This window comes from Fukomys damarensis, unplaced genomic scaffold (assembly GCF_012274545.1).
Source record: "Fukomys damarensis isolate Sample0158 unplaced genomic scaffold, DMR_v1.0_HiC HiC_scaffold_9, whole genome shotgun sequence".
NCBI lineage: Eukaryota > Metazoa > Chordata > Mammalia > Rodentia > Bathyergidae > Fukomys > Fukomys damarensis.
Window position 1 is genome coordinate 50,491,497 of NW_022900921.1, and position 17,376 is coordinate 50,508,872.

Sequence of the window (17,376 nt, forward strand, 5' to 3'; positions counted from 1 at the left end):
AAGCCACTCTACCTGCCCGATAAGTTCACAGATTTGTTGACTCCCACCCTAGAAAAAGAATTTATAGGACATGTCAGTAAGAGGAATAAAAGGGATTTATGGTGATGCTTCAGTTCATGAACTTAATTCATTCCATGATTCTGGTTGAGAACCAAATTGGTCGAGAACCACATCAAATTTCCCCATAAGGTTCTATGTAAATAAGATTAATCCATTCTGACCCCCACAAACATGGTCACAAATTGCTTTCAGTTTTGAATCAAATCAAAACTTCCCATAAGGTTTAATGTAAATAAGGTTAATCTGTTCTGAACCATATGTGTTTTTTTAGGCACAAAAATATGAAACAAAGTACAGTACAGTGTGAAAAGGAAGAACACTAACCTTGCTAGAGGCAACTTCTGGGGAGGAGGACAGGAAGCAGGGTGGGGAGGAAGTTATTGTTTGAAGAGAGAGTCCCCTCCATAAAGACATCGGGGAGATCTCCTTCAAGATCTTCCTCTCTACTTTGTCCCTTAGCTGCAGGGTCCATTTTGCCAAAAACTCTATCTAATGTCACTCGTTTTTTTCCTGTGCTTCATAACCCTCCAGAAACGAAAGACCATGTTATCCTCATGTTCATCAGATTCAACTATGTTCATTACAGTTGTGTTGGGGTGGTGCTTCTCAAAGAAATCCTGGCACTCACTCCATTTCTCCATAATAGATTATGGATTTCCATAGTGGATTATCACATCCCTGCTCACCTCCTCCCTGTCTTCCTCTTTCCTCAGTGGAATGCTCCTCCACAAATGCCTTCTGCCGCTCACTCTGGAGTCTTCAGCAAGTTGTTCTGTCATCAGCTCCTCCTTATGGTCTTCAACAAACTCCTATACACACTGTCAATGTCCAGACCCATACTCTTGCCACGGACACGATCTCCTCCACTACCCATGCATTAGACTCTTCAGGGTCATGTTCAGGGACACATTTTGGCCGCGGTTTCCTCCATGTTGAATTTAAGGTGTGGTATGTGACATCTTCCCAGGCTTTGTCAGTTAGGTTGATGTAGTGGAGGAGATTGAATTGTTTCTTCGAGAATTATTCAGAGTCAAGGACATCTATTCAGTGACATTAAAACATCAGGTAAAGGGCAGGGAATCCCTGAAAGGAATACATTTTATTTCCTGCTACTGAAATTTGAATCTGAGTGAGCATCTCTCCTTCTGGTGATGTCAGAATAGCAAAGTGACAGATTCATGAAGTAATGATCAAATCTTCCTTTTCTTTTCGTGTGTATTTCTAAGAAATAGAAATAGATTTTTGTAATGTAAATACCAAGAGCAGTTTACCTGGTACTAAACCCACACCCCAGTGTGGCCCTCCCCTCTTCTCTCACCCTGCTTTCTTTCCTCCTATCCTGGACCCTGTCTCCATTGTGTGATCCAGCCCTGGTCCTGGCTGCTGTCAGCAGATCCCAGTGAAGGGGTATTGTGTGTTTAGGCCTCATTTCTTTGTCTTTTGCCTACTCTGTTCCTGGCATTTGCTAATTTCTAGTGTATACTCTGTAGTCTCTGTCTGTGTTTGATTCCATTCCATGGAAATAAAAAGTATGTTGTACATACTGCTGAAGAATTGTTTTGCAAGTTAAGGCTTCCCCCTTTACTATAAGACTATAAATAAAAACTTATTTTACCCTTAAAAAAAAATCAGGTAAAGGGGCCATGGATTTAGCTTAGTGGTTCTGCCATTTGCCTTGCAAGCAAAAGGTCCCAAGTTCGATCCTCGGTACCCAAACAAACAAACAAACAAAACATCAGGTAAGAAGCACCTTTTACACAGCTTCTTGAAGTTGCAGAACACTTGCTCATCTGTGAACTACAGAAAAGTGTCATGTTGTGGGGGGGAACAACTTTCATGAAGTTATACTCAGCATCCATATCATCCACCAAAGCTAAAGGGTGTACTGGGGCACTGTTCATCAGAAGAAGGCAACTTTAAGGCAGTTGTTTATCAGAAAGATATTTTTTTGTTGTTATTGTTTGTTTTTTGTTTTTTGAGACAGGGTCTCACTATGTAGTTGAGACTGACCTGGAACTCACTATGTAGCCCAGGCTGGTCTCAAACTCACAGCGATCCTCCTGCCTCAGCCTCCTGAGTGCTGGGATTACAGGCATGCGTCACCACACCCGGCAGAAAGATATTTTTTAATGGTGGGTGCTCACACCTTGTGCAGCCATTCCATAAACAATTGCCTTGTGACCCAAGCTTTTGCATTGGCCCTCCATGTGACAGGCAGTCTGACCTTGTTTATGTTCTGTTTCTTGAATGAATAAGGGGTTTGGGAATAGTGCACCGATAGTGGCTTAATCTTTAGATCAGTGCTTGCATTCATACACAGCAAAAGGGTCAGGGCTGTGTGCCAGCAGTGCCTTTTCCTCCTGAGTGATACAGGTTCTGTTCAGCATCTTTTTCCAGAAAGTCCTTGTTGAGTGAAATATCCTTCTGCCTTCATGAATTCCATGAATTCTTTCTCATAGTTGTCTACAGAGGCCTCCCTATATCTTATCACACTGTGGATGCCACCTCTCTTGTGGAATTTATCAAACCACCCTCTACTGGCTTTAAATTCATCACTTGTTGCACTTGTAGAGGGATTTTCTTGCAGTAAATCACTGTGTAAGTTCCTGGCTTTTTCACAGATCATAGCTTCAATAATGCTATTATCTATCTACTAGCTATTTCCATTTAACCACACTAACAGAAGTTTTCCACCTCTTCCAGCACTTGTGCCCTCTGTGTGCTTAACATTGCCACATTAGCTTCTTTGATGGAATATTTAGTCCCCAAAATAGTCAAGACTGTGGACTTCACCATCTTGTAATCTGAGGCCAGATCAGACACACAAATATCATGTTCCTGCTTTTCTACAGTTTCCTTCTTCAGTGCAATGGTTCTTTTCTTCAATGCCTTCTTCCTACCATTCTTCCTATACCCTTTGTTGTCACCTTCATTATTGCTCTGCACATTCTTGTCACCTCACTGCCACTCTGCGCTTTGTTTTTATCGCATGCTTGCTCTGCCCTTTCTTTGGAGCCATGCTGAATTGAATAATACTATACAGCCCTGAATGTGCTAAAAAGCATACAAAAAAGCTTCCCAGCAAATGTGCATAGGTCTGTCTGTGACGGCCATCTCAATTAGAGGAAGCCTTGACCACATGGCAGAGCAAGGAGGATGGCTGCACTCATGTTCATCACTTGATGCCCAGTTCATTAACAGAAGCAAAATTTTGCTGAATCCTGTTATAAACTGAAGCATTTATCAATTGAGTCATTCCTGTATTAGGCAGAAATTTAAAAGCACACACTCAGGAGGAGAATGCAGGCATTCAGATAAATGAGACACACTATGATATGAAACTGGTTATGTTTATGAGGTCTTGGTGTGGCTTTGAAATGAGTGATCTAGGATGTGTGTTCCTACTGTTTGTCACATTACCCACCCTTTGGGCTATGTCAGAATGCAAACCATTTACCTGCGTTTGAAGTTGAGATCTGATGCCCACTTTATTGATGCTTCCTTGGGGATGGAGGTCTGTGAGAGAAAGCACAATTTTCAAGTGCCCATTACAGGTTTATTGTGCCTTTAAGACCCTTAGGACTTATGTTTTTGTGAGTTTCCCAGAAAAGAAAAAAAAACAGGTTTGAGTAGCTGCAATTTTTCTTAAAAGTATAATATTAAAACCCTGATTTCTTTGTCTCCTTTATACCTGTCTTTATTTCTTGTATCCTACCTTGTATGGAGGTAAAGAGCAGAGTCAGGAAGAGGTCCCTGTTATGTTTTCAAGAAGAGCTCCTATCTTGCAGAAATGCCTAGGGAAATACACTTGGATAAAGTGGTGTGATGTGTGGGCCGGACAGCAGGAGCATGGAGATTCCATGAATAAGAGTTGGGTGATGGTGGGCACTGAGGCATGGTGGTGCTGGGAGGGGCTTACCATACTGTTGTGTTCCTTTTGTACGTGAATGAAAGAGGAAGAGAGAGGTAGTGCTTATATTGCATTTGATTCTGCCAGGCACCATACTGAATGTCCATGATAGGAACTGGGTCCTCTGTTGACCACCACCATGCCCATTTTAAACAGGTAGACTGGCAGGCAAAGACATTATTTATAATGAATTGCAGGGCCAGAGTTCAAGGCAGCCTTCGTGTTGCATCAATCTCTGGCAGGTTTGAAGAATTATGTTCAGAGTCAATGTTTTGATATCTTTGATATAGTCAATCATAGAAGTAGTAACATATAACAATCTTGAGCAGGATTAAAATGAACTTTCTATTGAAATTAGTATATAAATAGGAACAAATAAAAATGAAAAGATTAGCATATAAGCTTAAGAAAACAGCCACAAAAACAAACAAACAAAAAACCCCAAAGACTGAAAACCAAACCTGTCCATGAACCTGTTTCCTGGCCAGAGAACAGAGCTTAGCTAGAGTCATTGGCCTGGATACTGTGATGCTCCAGACCTGGAATGCAGCAGCTCCATGCAGCTGCTCCCCTCCAGGTTCTGTCCTCTCTAGGAAGTGGCTTCTCACTTCACCTTCTCTACCACTGTTAATTGCATTCCATTTGAATCATAAAGAATGTAAAAAACAAATGACCCCCTTCTGGCTTGAACAGTTTGGTGGCTTTATATAGGTGAAGAACCAGCCAGAGGAATGGGATTCGGGGAAAACAGGAGTTGAATTGTTGGGACTAACTCAGTTGACTGCTGTGGAGGGTCTGGGCAGAGCTTGATCCCTTGCAAGGCCAGAGTGGTGGCAGAACCTGGGCCACATACAGTGCAGGCCATGGGCTGGAGCTAGGTACAGGCTGCCCAGGCTGAGAGAGCAGGAAGCCCTCGGTAGTTGGTAGGGCTACAGATGAGCTTCCTGCCTGTGGGAACTCTTGAGTCCAGTGGGCATGCCCCTCTCTGTCCTCAGGGCCCACATACTCTCTCTGCTCCCCCAGCCCAATGTTAGGACTTTGGTACCTTCTGAAAGTGAGGGATATTTTTCGTAAAGCATCTGATTACTTTTTTATTTTTCTATTTTGAAAGTTCCAAATTTTTTATATTCCATTTTCTTATGATCCAATTTCTAGAATATAGTTTTTCTCTAAGAAAGAATTCTCTTGATATATACACAGACAGAGGTGATCTTGGGGAAGTCATCCCATTGACAGCTTAGCCCTTTGGAGGACACAGACCTCCTTTGTCAGTATGATAAAATACACAAGATGGAGAGAGGATGCCAGGGTGCAACTATTCTATTATGACTTGTGTCTAGATGTACCATTAAAGCCTCATGCAGTAGTAGGTGGGTCTTTTTCAGAGATGGCTAGATCTAGAGTATGTGATGCTGGGATTTATTCATGGTGCATTGTAGGATCAAGAGTACTAGGGTTAAGGGTGTAAGTGCCTCCCACCCTAAGTGGCCTGAATAAAATGTAAGGGATAGAAAGAGCTATCATTGTCCCTTGTTGCTTTGCTACCTTCTGCCCGTCATGAACTGTTTCTCCACTGTGATGCCCCTCTGCTAAGCCACCCTACCTTAGAACCAGCCAATTATATATACCTCTACAAACTGTGAGCTAAATTAATGTTCCCTCCCTTAACTTGTGGGTGTTGAATATTTTGTCTCAGCAACAAGAGAAAAGTAACTAAGACAGAAATTTGGTACCAAGAGTGAGATTGTTGCTGTAACTGTACCTAACCGTGTGGTTTAGGAGCCTTTGGAGATGGCTTGCAGGAAGAGTTTGGAAAGGTTCAGGGATACTAACTGAAAAAGTAGGGCTGGATCATCTTAGGCTGTACTTGATGGAAGATTCTAAACAGAGTTCAGAAGACCAGAATGCTGATACAAATGATGCTGGTAAAGACTAGGCTTAGCAGGTTTCTACTGGGAAGGGGGACTACATTGGCCATTGGACTCCAGACAGTGTGTGTTATGCCTTGGCAGAAAGTTTGTCTGCATTTTGCTTGTGTCTAGAGACTTTGACTGAGTCTGATATTAAAGCAGTGGACTAAATAATCTGGCAGAAGAAATTTCAAGGCAATCTAATGTTGAGGTGGTGGCATGGCTACTGTTGGGGGTTTTAGCCGAATTTATGTTAAGAATCAAGAGCAAAAATCCCCGCAGAATGATTTAAAACATTCAGAGTTTGGCCAGAAAGGAAGCTCCAGTAAAGTTGTGGCCTGCAAAGATGGAACAGTGGAAAAATTTGTTGCTGAAAGACTAACAAGAAAAGCCAAGTATTTCAGAAGAAGACAATAAAAAAGATGGCTTGAAGACATCACAAGAATCAACTGGCACTGGCTTTAGGTGCATGTAGAATGCAAGAGTTTTGGGATCAGGAGGGCTTCCACCCAGATTTCAGAAGAAGGCCTGGGAGGCCAGGCAGGGTACCTCTGAAAGAGCAGTGTGTAAAGCTGAGAGTGCAACGCCAAAGGTGCCGTGGAGACCCAGAAGTTTGAAGAAGCCTGGAATGTGCATCATCTGAGGAAAACTGCAAGGAGGGAACAGCTGGCCCAAGAGAGATGCTGTGGGAGCTGACACCACTGGAAGTGCTGTAGGGGCTGAGCCACCCAACCTTTTTGGAGTTCACATGTTTCCACAGATTATCTGGGATGCTGAGCATGGAACTACAGGACTTCATGTTTGCCATGCTGGATTTTGGACTTGCTTCAGTCCCATTCCTTTGTATCCCTGTATTTGTACCTTTTGAAATTGTAATATTTTGCATGTTAGAAGTGTTTAACTTTTTTTTCATTTGTACAGGGATTTGCAGGTAAGAGTTTGCTTTAAATCTCAAAAGAGACTTTGGACTTAGACTTTTCAGCAATGTTAAAACTGTTAGGACTTTGGCAACTGTTGGAGATAGGCTTTTGCATAAAAGGATATGCATGAGTCTTTGGGGTATCAGGGGCAGTATGTTACAACTTGTGTCTACATGTCCTCCCAAAGCATCATGCAGCCATAGGTGGGTCTTTTTCAGAGGTGACTGGGTATAGAGAGTGTGTTGCTAGGATTAATTCATGGTGCAATGAAGGATCAAGGGCACTAGCATTAAGGATGTGAGTGCTACCCATCTTAAATAGCCTGGATAAGATATAAGGGATTGAAAGAGCTATAGTTGTCCCTCGTTGCTTTGTTAGTTCTGCCCACCATGCACTTTCTCCTCTGTGATGCCCAACCTGCCTTGGAGCCAGCCAATTATAGAATGAAACTTCTACATACTGTGAGCTCAATTAACTTTTCTTCCTTTGACTCTGAGTGTTAGGTATTTTGACTCAGCAATGGGAGAAAAGTAACTAAGATACTTTAGGACAGGGCTGCAATGATCCAAGAAGTCCCACTTTATTTGGGTTTTTAACTGATTCACAAACATTAGTGCTCATCTGGATTTTGTGAGACATGAAACTGCAGCGATGAAAATACCTAAGTCTCCTCTCCATATATTGGTGCCCCATACACATGCAGGATGGGCCAGATATGGAAACACAGATTGGAAACTGATCTGGAGAATTAGTGGCAAAGCTAGGAGTTGACTGAGCAGCTTTGAAGGCATCCCAGAGGTTAATAATCACAGGAAGCCACTGCTTCCTGCAGAAGGAACAGAGAGAGGAGAGGAAGCCAATAATTCCAAAGCCAGGATCCCTGTGTGTCCTAGAACCAGAGTTATGAGGATCAGCCCAGCCAGAGACCAAAACACCAAGGAGACCATGGAAGAGGCTACCAGTCTCTTGCCAGTGCCTCCCATTGTCCAACCCCCCAGCTGGATGCTGGCCTGGAAGTTTGGGAGCCTGTGGGGTCAACCTGTGTGCAGAGCAGGGTGGAGAGCAGGGAATAGAGAGCAGCAGTGCATTTGCTGCCTAGCATCATTCTCATGGTTCTTTCATATCCAGCCCCCAGGAAGAGTTGATTCCCCACCGGAGCCAGCTCTCCTGAATAGACCTCCCCCGGTGGGGGGCGTAAAGGCCCAGTAATCCTTAGTCTGTCTCAGAGTTCAACACCTCTGTCAGATGCACCTGTGGCTTCCAGTCCACTGCTATCCTAGAAACTGCAGCAGGTTGTATGCTGGTTCCCTTCACCTGTGGAAATGAAAGTGTGTGTATACATAAAACTATTTTTGTTCATGTATATTCTATCTGTATATTTATTATATTTTCTCTATTGTGTTTTGCTATTTAAAAATACTATAGTTCTTGTATTGGTCACTGTCATGAGGTTGATATTATCACTTCTTTCCCCATTTCCCATTATAAATTCCCTTTGCTGGCTGGGTTCATCCAAGTAGAATGATGAAAATTTTAATTTCTGAGTGGCCAGTCCTCAGTGGTCCTGGTTTGGATGGCAGCTGTGCTTTCTCACTAGATTTTCTTCTAGACAATGGCAGTACTAAGAAAAACCCACTGACTTGTCCTTGTTTGTCCCACTGTATAGCACCAACCTAACATTTCTGTGATAGTTAATTGATTGTATCAATTTGAGTAAGAAATGCCCAATTAAATTGGATCAGCATCATTCTGAGTGTGGCTGAGGAGATTTACTGAAGATAGAAAACACACCACAGGCAGCTTGTTGCCTGGATGGTATGAGGGGAAAACAAAGAAGGAAGATTCACTTCTGTTTCTTTGGAGGAGCTCCAGTCTTTGCCTTCATTATGGATGTCGTCTCCTGGCTTACAGTGTAGACTCTTCAGTCTCCAGAACAGACCCTTCGGCCTCCTGATATGATTCACATGGGACACTGTGCTGAGTTCCAGTCCTTTAACTGGCTCCTTCAGACCTCCAGTTTGCAGACAGACCTTTTTCACTTTTCCACACCTACTCTGCTGGGAGCCATTGTGAGCCATTCCTGTAAATTCTTATATATTTGTATGTCTTGCATTAACTCTATTTCTCTAATAAGCAGTGGCTGATACAATTCTCTTGGAAGTAGGTGTCTGCTCCACCAGCTCAGTGAACCTTTCTGTATCTGCAGCCCAGTATCACATGGAAATCAATGAGAATGTTGCTACATCCTCTGGGAAAGTGGCTCCTTCACAGCCAAGACCTCTATACCTCCAGACACCACATGTTCACAGATAGAGATGGGTTATTGGGTCATGGTGAGAGGTTCGATACTATTTCCATCCCTTGATTCCCAGCCCTGCAGATCGTTGCTGTGGAAGAAACAGTGCTGCATGTTGTTCCCTGACTCAAAGCCTCATGTAGGGCCATTTCGTGGGCTTCTCCCAGTTGGCCCTGTAACTGTGAGAAGAGTGGGCTCAAGTAGGTCCAGATCTCTGAGTGTTTCAGAGTCAGGGACACTTAGACCTTGCCCTCACCAATCCCAACTCAGCTCTCATGGAAACTCCACAAAGATGGGCATAAAACCTAGGGTCTGGCTTACAGATGGGTCCACACTCCATGCCACACAGACAGAACAACCACATGGCATTGAGTATTTCTTAAGAGAGGCCTTGAAAGACAGTGACAAAGGGAAATATTTCCTGTCCCAAAACTTTAAGCACTTTGCCTCAAAGGAGAAAAGACAAAGTTGAGGATCTGCACTAATTCCCAGGCAGTGGTCAAAGATTTGACTGATTGGTTGGGGACTTTGAACAAATTTAGAAGCCTTGTGACAAGGAAGGAAGACGCTTGAGCTTTCAGAAGGGCTGGTGGTGCGTGCTGCTGGGTGTCCTCAATGATTCCTCCCCGAGGCTTCTGCTGCAAAGGCCAAGAAGAAGGCATTCATGTGTGAAGATTAGCTTTCCTCCCAGCCACACTGTATACAAAGTGACCACAACCACAGGTATGAAGTCTGTGCATGGGTTCTGCTACATGGAACATTACTCACCATGGCTGATCTGGCTGCTGGCACTGCTGAGTGCCTACCAGCAGCCAGCATTTTTTCCCTGAGATTGGTGCCATTTCCAGAGGGATTGGCAGGAAGCCTGCTGCACAGCAGGAGATTGGTTATATTAGGTCCCTTTCCACCCAGGGGAGGCTGTTTGTCCTCATAACAAAAAGCAGCTGTTCTGGCTGGGGGCTTGTTTTCTCCACCTTCAATCTTCTGCTAGTCCCACAATCTGTGGACTTTGAGAATGTTTTATTTACCATCTCAGGATCCTTAAAGACTTTACTCTGATGAGGGAACTCATACACACCAAGAGAAACCAGGAATTTTCCCACTTGAGGGTGGATTCCTGCTGCAAAGTGTCGTGACATCATAGATGATGGAGCTCATCATTGCCTTCAAGCTCAGCAAGCAAGGCATACAATCTCAGGCTCCCTGGCACCAGGCTCCTGGGACCCAGAGTTAGACAGTCAGCCGTCACTTGTACCAGGAAGTGTACCTGAAGTGGAAGGGACAGGTTTAGGTCCAGTGATAGCTTGTAGCACTGTCCTGGACAGCCTCCTAGCCCACAGTCCTTGGAATGCCCTGTGAGCTCTCTGAAAATGTCCTCACTTGTAAAGGGGAGATGGTTTTATTTCTCTGTCCTACCACATTTTGCCTAGTGGGCAGGAGCCACGTGTCTCTACTCCCACAGCTTCTAAGGTAGTTCTTTAGAATTTAGAGGCTATCAGACTATAGTTTTAAAAATGTCTAGCAAAAAGGGCTCTGCCGAGAAAAGGGAAATAGTCCAATCAAATATCTTATTTGAGGATTAGAAGGGGAGTAGGTCTTGGTGGTGGTGTGTACTTGTTGTTCTCAGCTACTTGGCGGGGTGGGGTGGGGGTGGAGGGGTCCTGAGGCAGGAGTTTGGCTTGTGCCAGGAGTTCAGGGCCAGCCTAGGCAACATAGTAATTCCCTGACTCAAAATAAACAAACATATGAAATGAAGGAAAGTAAAACATAAGGTTAGAAGCTCTTTCGGTTTGGGAAAGTTTTCAGCCACTGATAAGCTGATAAGGAGCAGAGGTGACTCAGAGGCAGAGAAGAGTGGACTGGGGAGGCAAACTGGGAGAGAGGGGTATGGGAGGCCTCAGCCTGTGTGTGTTCCTCTAACAGTGAACTCCCAGTTTGCCCTATTTCCTCATTTGAATTCTTTGGGAGCCCTTGGGATTCCTTTATTTTTAATTTTAAAATACAAACAAACAGGGTCGGGATTTAGCTCAGCGGTTCGGTGGGCTGCCTCGCAAGCGCAAGGACCCGAGTTCGATCCCCGGTACCAAAAAAAAAAAAAAAAATAAAAAAAAAAAAAAAATAGAAACAAACAAAAGCAGAAGCAACAAAAAAAAACCTTTCCTTTCTCCTGAACTGCTGTGTGGTCTCTTTCTTCGAAGTAGAAAATGCTATGTGTTGTCTCCCACCTCCTCCTTAATACTTGTAAGAATCAGGTACCTCATAGTTCCAATTCAGAGTCTGGCCTCAGTTTCCTCAACTGTAAAATAAAAATAATTCCATTTGGTTGCCCTTGAGACCTGTTGACTTTGATGTATGTCTTCCTATTCTTCAAGGTCTATCTCAAGGGATACCTCTGCAAATTTGAAGTCTGTAAGAGTCACCTCCTTCTCAGCATTGGCAGACTGATGCTGTTCTCCCTCCTGTGAGCCTAACCTGTGCACCTGCTTCTCTCTACTACCAGATCATCTGCTTCCTCTGGCCAAGGCTAATCCCACACCCTTTACTCTAGGGCAGCATGGTAAGGAGCCTCCTGAAAAGAGGCTGCTGAATACACATTTCTTAACTCAACCAAGTGTATACTATCCACTTGAACCACACTCTTAATTTTTAACCCCTTTTCTTAAAAATGAAATTCCAGAGCTGTGTTTGGGAGCATGCACCCATAGCCTCAACGATACAGGAGGCTAATGGGAGGATCACTTGACCCTGGAGTTTGAGACCAGCCTGAGCAACATAGCAAGACTGCATCAAAATCAATATAGAAGTGAAGTAAAAGTTCAAAGAAATATGGCATCATTGTTTGTTTATCATATACCAACACATCTGAAATGTGTCCTACATTGTTATTAGTTGGCAATCATAAAATTAATATTGCCTTCCACATGAATTAATATAATATGAATAGTTTGAGTTTTCTTTAACTAAAATTTTAGTGAATGTAGAATAGGGTCTTAAAAATGAAATGCATAATCTACTATGTTTCTGTTAAGATAATGAAAAGAATTTAGGAACAGTCAGGTGATGTATAAGAAAGCAATAGCCTTCCAAAGGAGAAGAAAAATACACATGGTAAAAATAAACTGTTATAGAATGTGGGCCATGTTTTGATCTGTTATTTCAGTAAATTGATCTAGAAAAAATCCATTTTCTGGTTTGGAAGATGAACTCATTTCAGGTAAATAAAAAACAACCTCTAGGTTTTCTGCTTTCCTGAATGGCCCAAATTTAGATACCACCTGCCTTCCTGTGATCATGCTATGGGGACCTTCCCATGTGCCAGACAGCTGTCTGTCCCTCAGGCCTGGGATGTTCTCTGGAATCCACCCAGAGAGAATCACAAGAATGGGCTAAGTCTAGCTTGAAATAGACATTTAGATGAGTTAAGTCTCTAGTTGGCTGTGTTAGCTGTATTAAGCTGGTATCAGCTGGGGATTTAGCTCAGTGGTTCTACCACCTGCCTTGCAAGTGCAAGGTCCCTAGTTTGATCCCTGGTAACAACAATAACAACAACAACAAAAAAAAAACCATAATTCAAAACCTTTAGCTTCTTCTTAGCCGTCCTCCTACACTGTCCTTCCCTCCCGCACCAGATGATTTGCTTTTCCCTGCGTGCACAGTTTTCCCAGTTTAAGCCCTTCCCACTACCTGAAGTCACTTCAGCCTATTTCTCACTCTGTTAAAATTCTTTATATATTCATTCATTCATTCATTAAAGCTCAGCTCAAAGCACTCTTTAATCCTTAAAGACGTAGCTCTTCTATCTTCTGGGCTCACATATTCTTTTCCAGGTTACTTCATTTTCTTCCCTTCACTAGCTGGAGGCTCATAAAGGCAAGGATGGTGCTTTCCTCATTCATCATTTCTCAACCACAGCCCTTTCCTGGGTGCTGGAGGTAGCTCAAACTAGATATAACTCATTACCACAGGGATTCTGGATAGTATAACCCAAGTTTGAATGTGTCCTTCCATAGCAAGTGCCTTGGTTTGATAAATAACCGTGGAAGATGTCATTTAAATCCCCTCTGACCAGATGGAGAGCTCATGGCTATGCTGAAATTCACAACTATATTAAGAGGATAAAATGAAATTATGGATGAACATCTGCCCAAACATGAGTTAGGTCCAAATTTAGCACAGGAAATCGTGAGGCAAAAAAATTGTAGACAAGACTGCCGGGCATGGTGGCGCACGCCTGTAATCCCAGCACTTGGGAGGCTGAGGCAGAAGGATTGCTGTGAGTTCGAGACCAGCCTGGGCTACATAGTGAGTTCCAGGGCAGTCTCAACTACATAGTGAGACCCTGTCTCAAAAAACAAACAAACAAAAGAAAAAAATTATAGACAAGACTCACTGCTTAAAGTTAATAGGAACTTGCACGTTAGCAGAGATCAGACAAGCCTAGGAGTGGTTTCCAGAAATAACTCCTCTTGGGGGAACTTTGGTGGAAATATGCTGTGGAATGACTCGGATGTCTACCAAATGTCCCAAGCAAGAGCCAGCCAAAGCACTGTGATGCCTTGAGCCCGTGGGAGGCACTGGGATGAAAACTCTGGGGAGCATTCTTCATGCTCTCTGCCTGGTCCTCTCCTGTGAGCAGAGTGTACCCCTCTGCAGCTGCACTGTCCTGGGCATTTGTGCTCTTCCAGTCCAGCTTGGCTTTCAGCATCCTCCTTATGGAACAAGACCGAGCTGCTCTGGGGCAAAATGCCACCACTATATTCCTGCAGAAATGATGTGTACATTCTTGAAGTGCAGGCAATAGTACAGAGAGAGTCATCCCGAATCCCACCACTCAAGAAGAGCCTTCATGGATATGCTGTGAACATCCCCCACCCCAGATGTCTCTCAGTGGGAGCCTAAGCATAGAGGCACAGAGAAATTTTACCAGAATGACGATGCCCTGATTCTTTAATGTTTAAAATTGGAAACTTTGTATGGAAGTACTATATGAAGGAAACATTGTTCCCTCCTGCTTCCCCAAAGCACCACTATCTTGACTTCTAACAGCATAATTTTGCCTTTTTCTTTTCACTTTTTCACACACACCCCCCCGGGCCTTTACACTGAGCACTTTTTATTTTGTATTTTGAGACAGGGTATCCCTGAAGTGGCTAAGATACCCAGGGTGGGTCAAACTTGTCATCCTCCTACTTCGGTCTACCAGTGTCTGCCACCATGCTGGTCTTGCTTTCATATTTTATAAAAGGAATTATCACTCACTTTATCTGACTCCTCTAGCTCAAAATTATGTTCAGCAATGATGCATATATTTGTTCACTGTTACTGCTGTGTGATGTTCCATTATATCCATAATGTAGCCATGTCCTAAAATGTTAATGGACATCTGGGCTATTTCAGACTGGGCTTTTATCAATAATCTTGCTATGGGCACTCCTACCCATGTGTGGGTAGACATTTGTACACAATTCTGTTAGCATCATACAGGAGGTGAGTCTTGGGCCCTAGAGCATATGCTCTACTTTGATCAGAAAAGGCACTTTTTCCACCCTGGCATCTGGTCAGCTAGAGTACATGAGAGTTCCAGGGATCCCCAGAATTGTCCACCCTTCACATTTCAGGTGTTTTTTGTTTTGTTTTGTTTCTTTATTTTAGCTGGCATGATGGTCTTATTCAACTTATGTGTCTCTGAAGACTAATGAGGCCAAGCCCCTGGGATATCTGTTATGTCAAATGCCTATTTATCTTTTGCCTGATTTTTCTAACTGGTTTGTTAGGATTGTGTTGTAAATACCTTCCCATATCCTATAGTTTGTCACATAACTCTTAATGCTGTCTCTTGATAGCTTTTTATTTTGTGGGTGTTCTGTACGTCCTACTTCAACCAATGTTTTAGTGTGATGGTGCTTGAATTTAGCAGAAAAAACCTGAAGATTGAAAAATTGCTGAATTTCAGGTAAATATTTCCTTACTATTAAAGATATTAATATCTAAAATAACCTGATAAAATTAAGGAAATTATTAATAAGCAGTAAATAAATAAAGATGTTTTAATTTTAGACATTATCTTCCAACTCCTTTGTATGAATAAGGAGATTAGCTTTCTTGTATTTCTTCTCCTCCTCTCCTACTTTCCTGGGCTATCTACTGTAAGATTTACATTTTATTCTAAAACCTCCATTTCTACCATAGAATCGTTTCAACTCTGTTTATGTAGAGTCATCACTGTATATATCTTTTTATGTTTGGCTTCCTCTGTTGGTTTGGTAGACTCCATTTTCAACCACCTTTTTGGAGGACCTTTGGGCACTGCTCTCTGTTACCTTCATACTCAAAGGGCACCTTAGCAAGACACAAAGATAAGATCATCAATATAACTCTTACTGTAAATTGAGGAAACCAGGTCCCTCCTGTAAGCCACCTAATTTTCTGAGAACTGCTCCCTGCTTAGTGCACTGAAGCACTCACCTAAGGGTAGGGTGGTTACTGGAATTCCTCTTTGCCCTGCCTCTCCTTGTCCTTCCCTTTGCCGTAATTGTCCATGCCCAGGCCTAGGATCTGTTTCACTGCCATGGGTAAAACAAATTTAGACGTTGTACCTGGGCCTATTCTCATCTCCCAGGCTGAGAAGAGACTGTGAGGACTCTGGCAGCCTATCTTTTTTTTTTTTTTTTTTTTTTTTTTTTGTACTGGGGATCAAAGTCAGGACCTTGCACTTGCAAGGTAGATGGAGGCACGACTGAGCTAAAGCCCCAGCCTCCTCTGGGAGCCTATCTTAAATTTTGCCTCAAAGTGAACTGTTTGGCTCTTACAGGAACACAGGGTAGTGTGGCTCAGGGGCACTCCGATGAAGGCTGGATTCTGGTCATCCATAGGTTCATTCTTTAGGCAAACATTTATGTGCCAAGTGGATCCTATCTAGTGTCTGGCTTTGCATGTGATGTGCACAAGGGGAGTCTTCCAACAAGTTGCAGAACAAAATATATTCATAGTCAAAGAGCAAATCTTAGATTTTCTCCTTGAGAGACAGCCTAGGTTTCTCTTTGCTGTCTGTTTCTCATTGATTATCTACTCATCTATCATCCCTCTCCCTCTCCCCCATCTATCATCTATTTCAGGACACAGCACCATTTTGGAAGGTAGATAAACCACCCCCGTGTGACATTTTAATTTGAAAAAAAAAAATGCTGTTGTCTTTTCAGAAGCTAGGATGTCATGTTTGAAACTTTCTGTCCTCACTTACCATGTGGGGCTTCAGTGTGTTAAGACACACTTGCTACTCTGAGGCTTCTGACTAATTTACAGATGGCCTCTTGCTCCCTCTGCTTCTGTTCATGCCTCTCCTCACCTCCCCTTCTCTCAGCAGTATTTCAGGGCAGCCTGGCTTGCACCACCCACTCAGACCCGGGGAGTATCCATTCCTATCCCATTGCCCAGGGTGTCAGAAATCTGCACCCTGTCCAAGATGCTTCTGAACTGTTGGGGCTGGGGACTGTGTTCCCAACATCACCTTCATGCCATTTCCCAGCTGTGGCCAAGCTGTCTTTTCTCTGTGTTCCCTGGATGCTCTTATCTCTGCAGGGCACATATCACTCACAAGCAGCTGGAGTCCCTCCTCTTTGATCACCCCCCTTCTAGGGCTACTTTAAAAGCATTTAAAATTCACATCACTCTTGGAGCAGCTCCTCCAGCCAAGATCTCTCCTAGCGGGGCCACAACCCTCATCCTCCCTTTCCTCTCTCTTTCAAGAGCTACCACCCCTGCTCCTTTAAGCATACTTGGGCCCTGTGCACCAAAGCCTACCCCCATAGTTTATGAAGTTACTTCCCAAGTAAAGCCAGTGCCCTGCTGAGGAAATCTGGTACAGCTGTTTGGACGGAACGGTATTTTCTTTCCTTATATTAACACTTGCTACACTGTAGTGAAATCATCAGTTTCTGTATCTCATTCTAAACTGGGCTGGACTTACACTGACGGCAAAGGCTTCATCTTTGGTTCTATGAATCCTGGCACTTGGCAGGGGGACCCAGCAGGGATGGCAGAGGAATATTGTGCTCAATTAATCCAGCTGCTGTTGGAGTGAGCAACTGTGACCAGAAGAGAGGCGTGAAGCTGGCCAATCAGGCAACATGAAGGTCGCACCAGGCAGGAGACAATAGGGGTCTGTTGCCAGGAGACAATGGAGCCTTCTGGAAGGAGGATGTGCAGTGTTGCATAGCAACATCTCTCCACTGTCTGGCCACTCTGAATAGACAGGATCATACAATTCTTATTGTAAAAGTC

At 43.4% G+C, this 17,376-nt stretch overlaps 2 long non-coding RNA genes across 2 annotated transcripts in view; one reads left to right on the forward strand and one right to left on the reverse strand.

The window, feature by feature from the left end:
- The window catches only part of LOC117285387, a 35,771-nt gene extending 23,821 nt beyond the window's left edge, over nt 1-11,950 (forward strand). Inside the window, exon 3 of the long non-coding RNA XR_004516445.1 lies at nt 11,469-11,950. This is a non-coding gene — a long non-coding RNA (uncharacterized LOC117285387). The remainder of the gene's footprint in view (nt 1-11,468) is intronic.
- On the reverse strand, nt 1,122-17,175 carry LOC104873040. Its single transcript, XR_783346.2, has 3 exons — nt 17,063-17,175; nt 3,518-3,576; nt 1,122-1,281 (listed from the first exon to the last, which is right to left on the reverse strand). It is a non-coding gene; the product is annotated as an uncharacterized LOC104873040 (long non-coding RNA).
- Nucleotides 17,176-17,376: the final 201 nt, after the last annotated feature.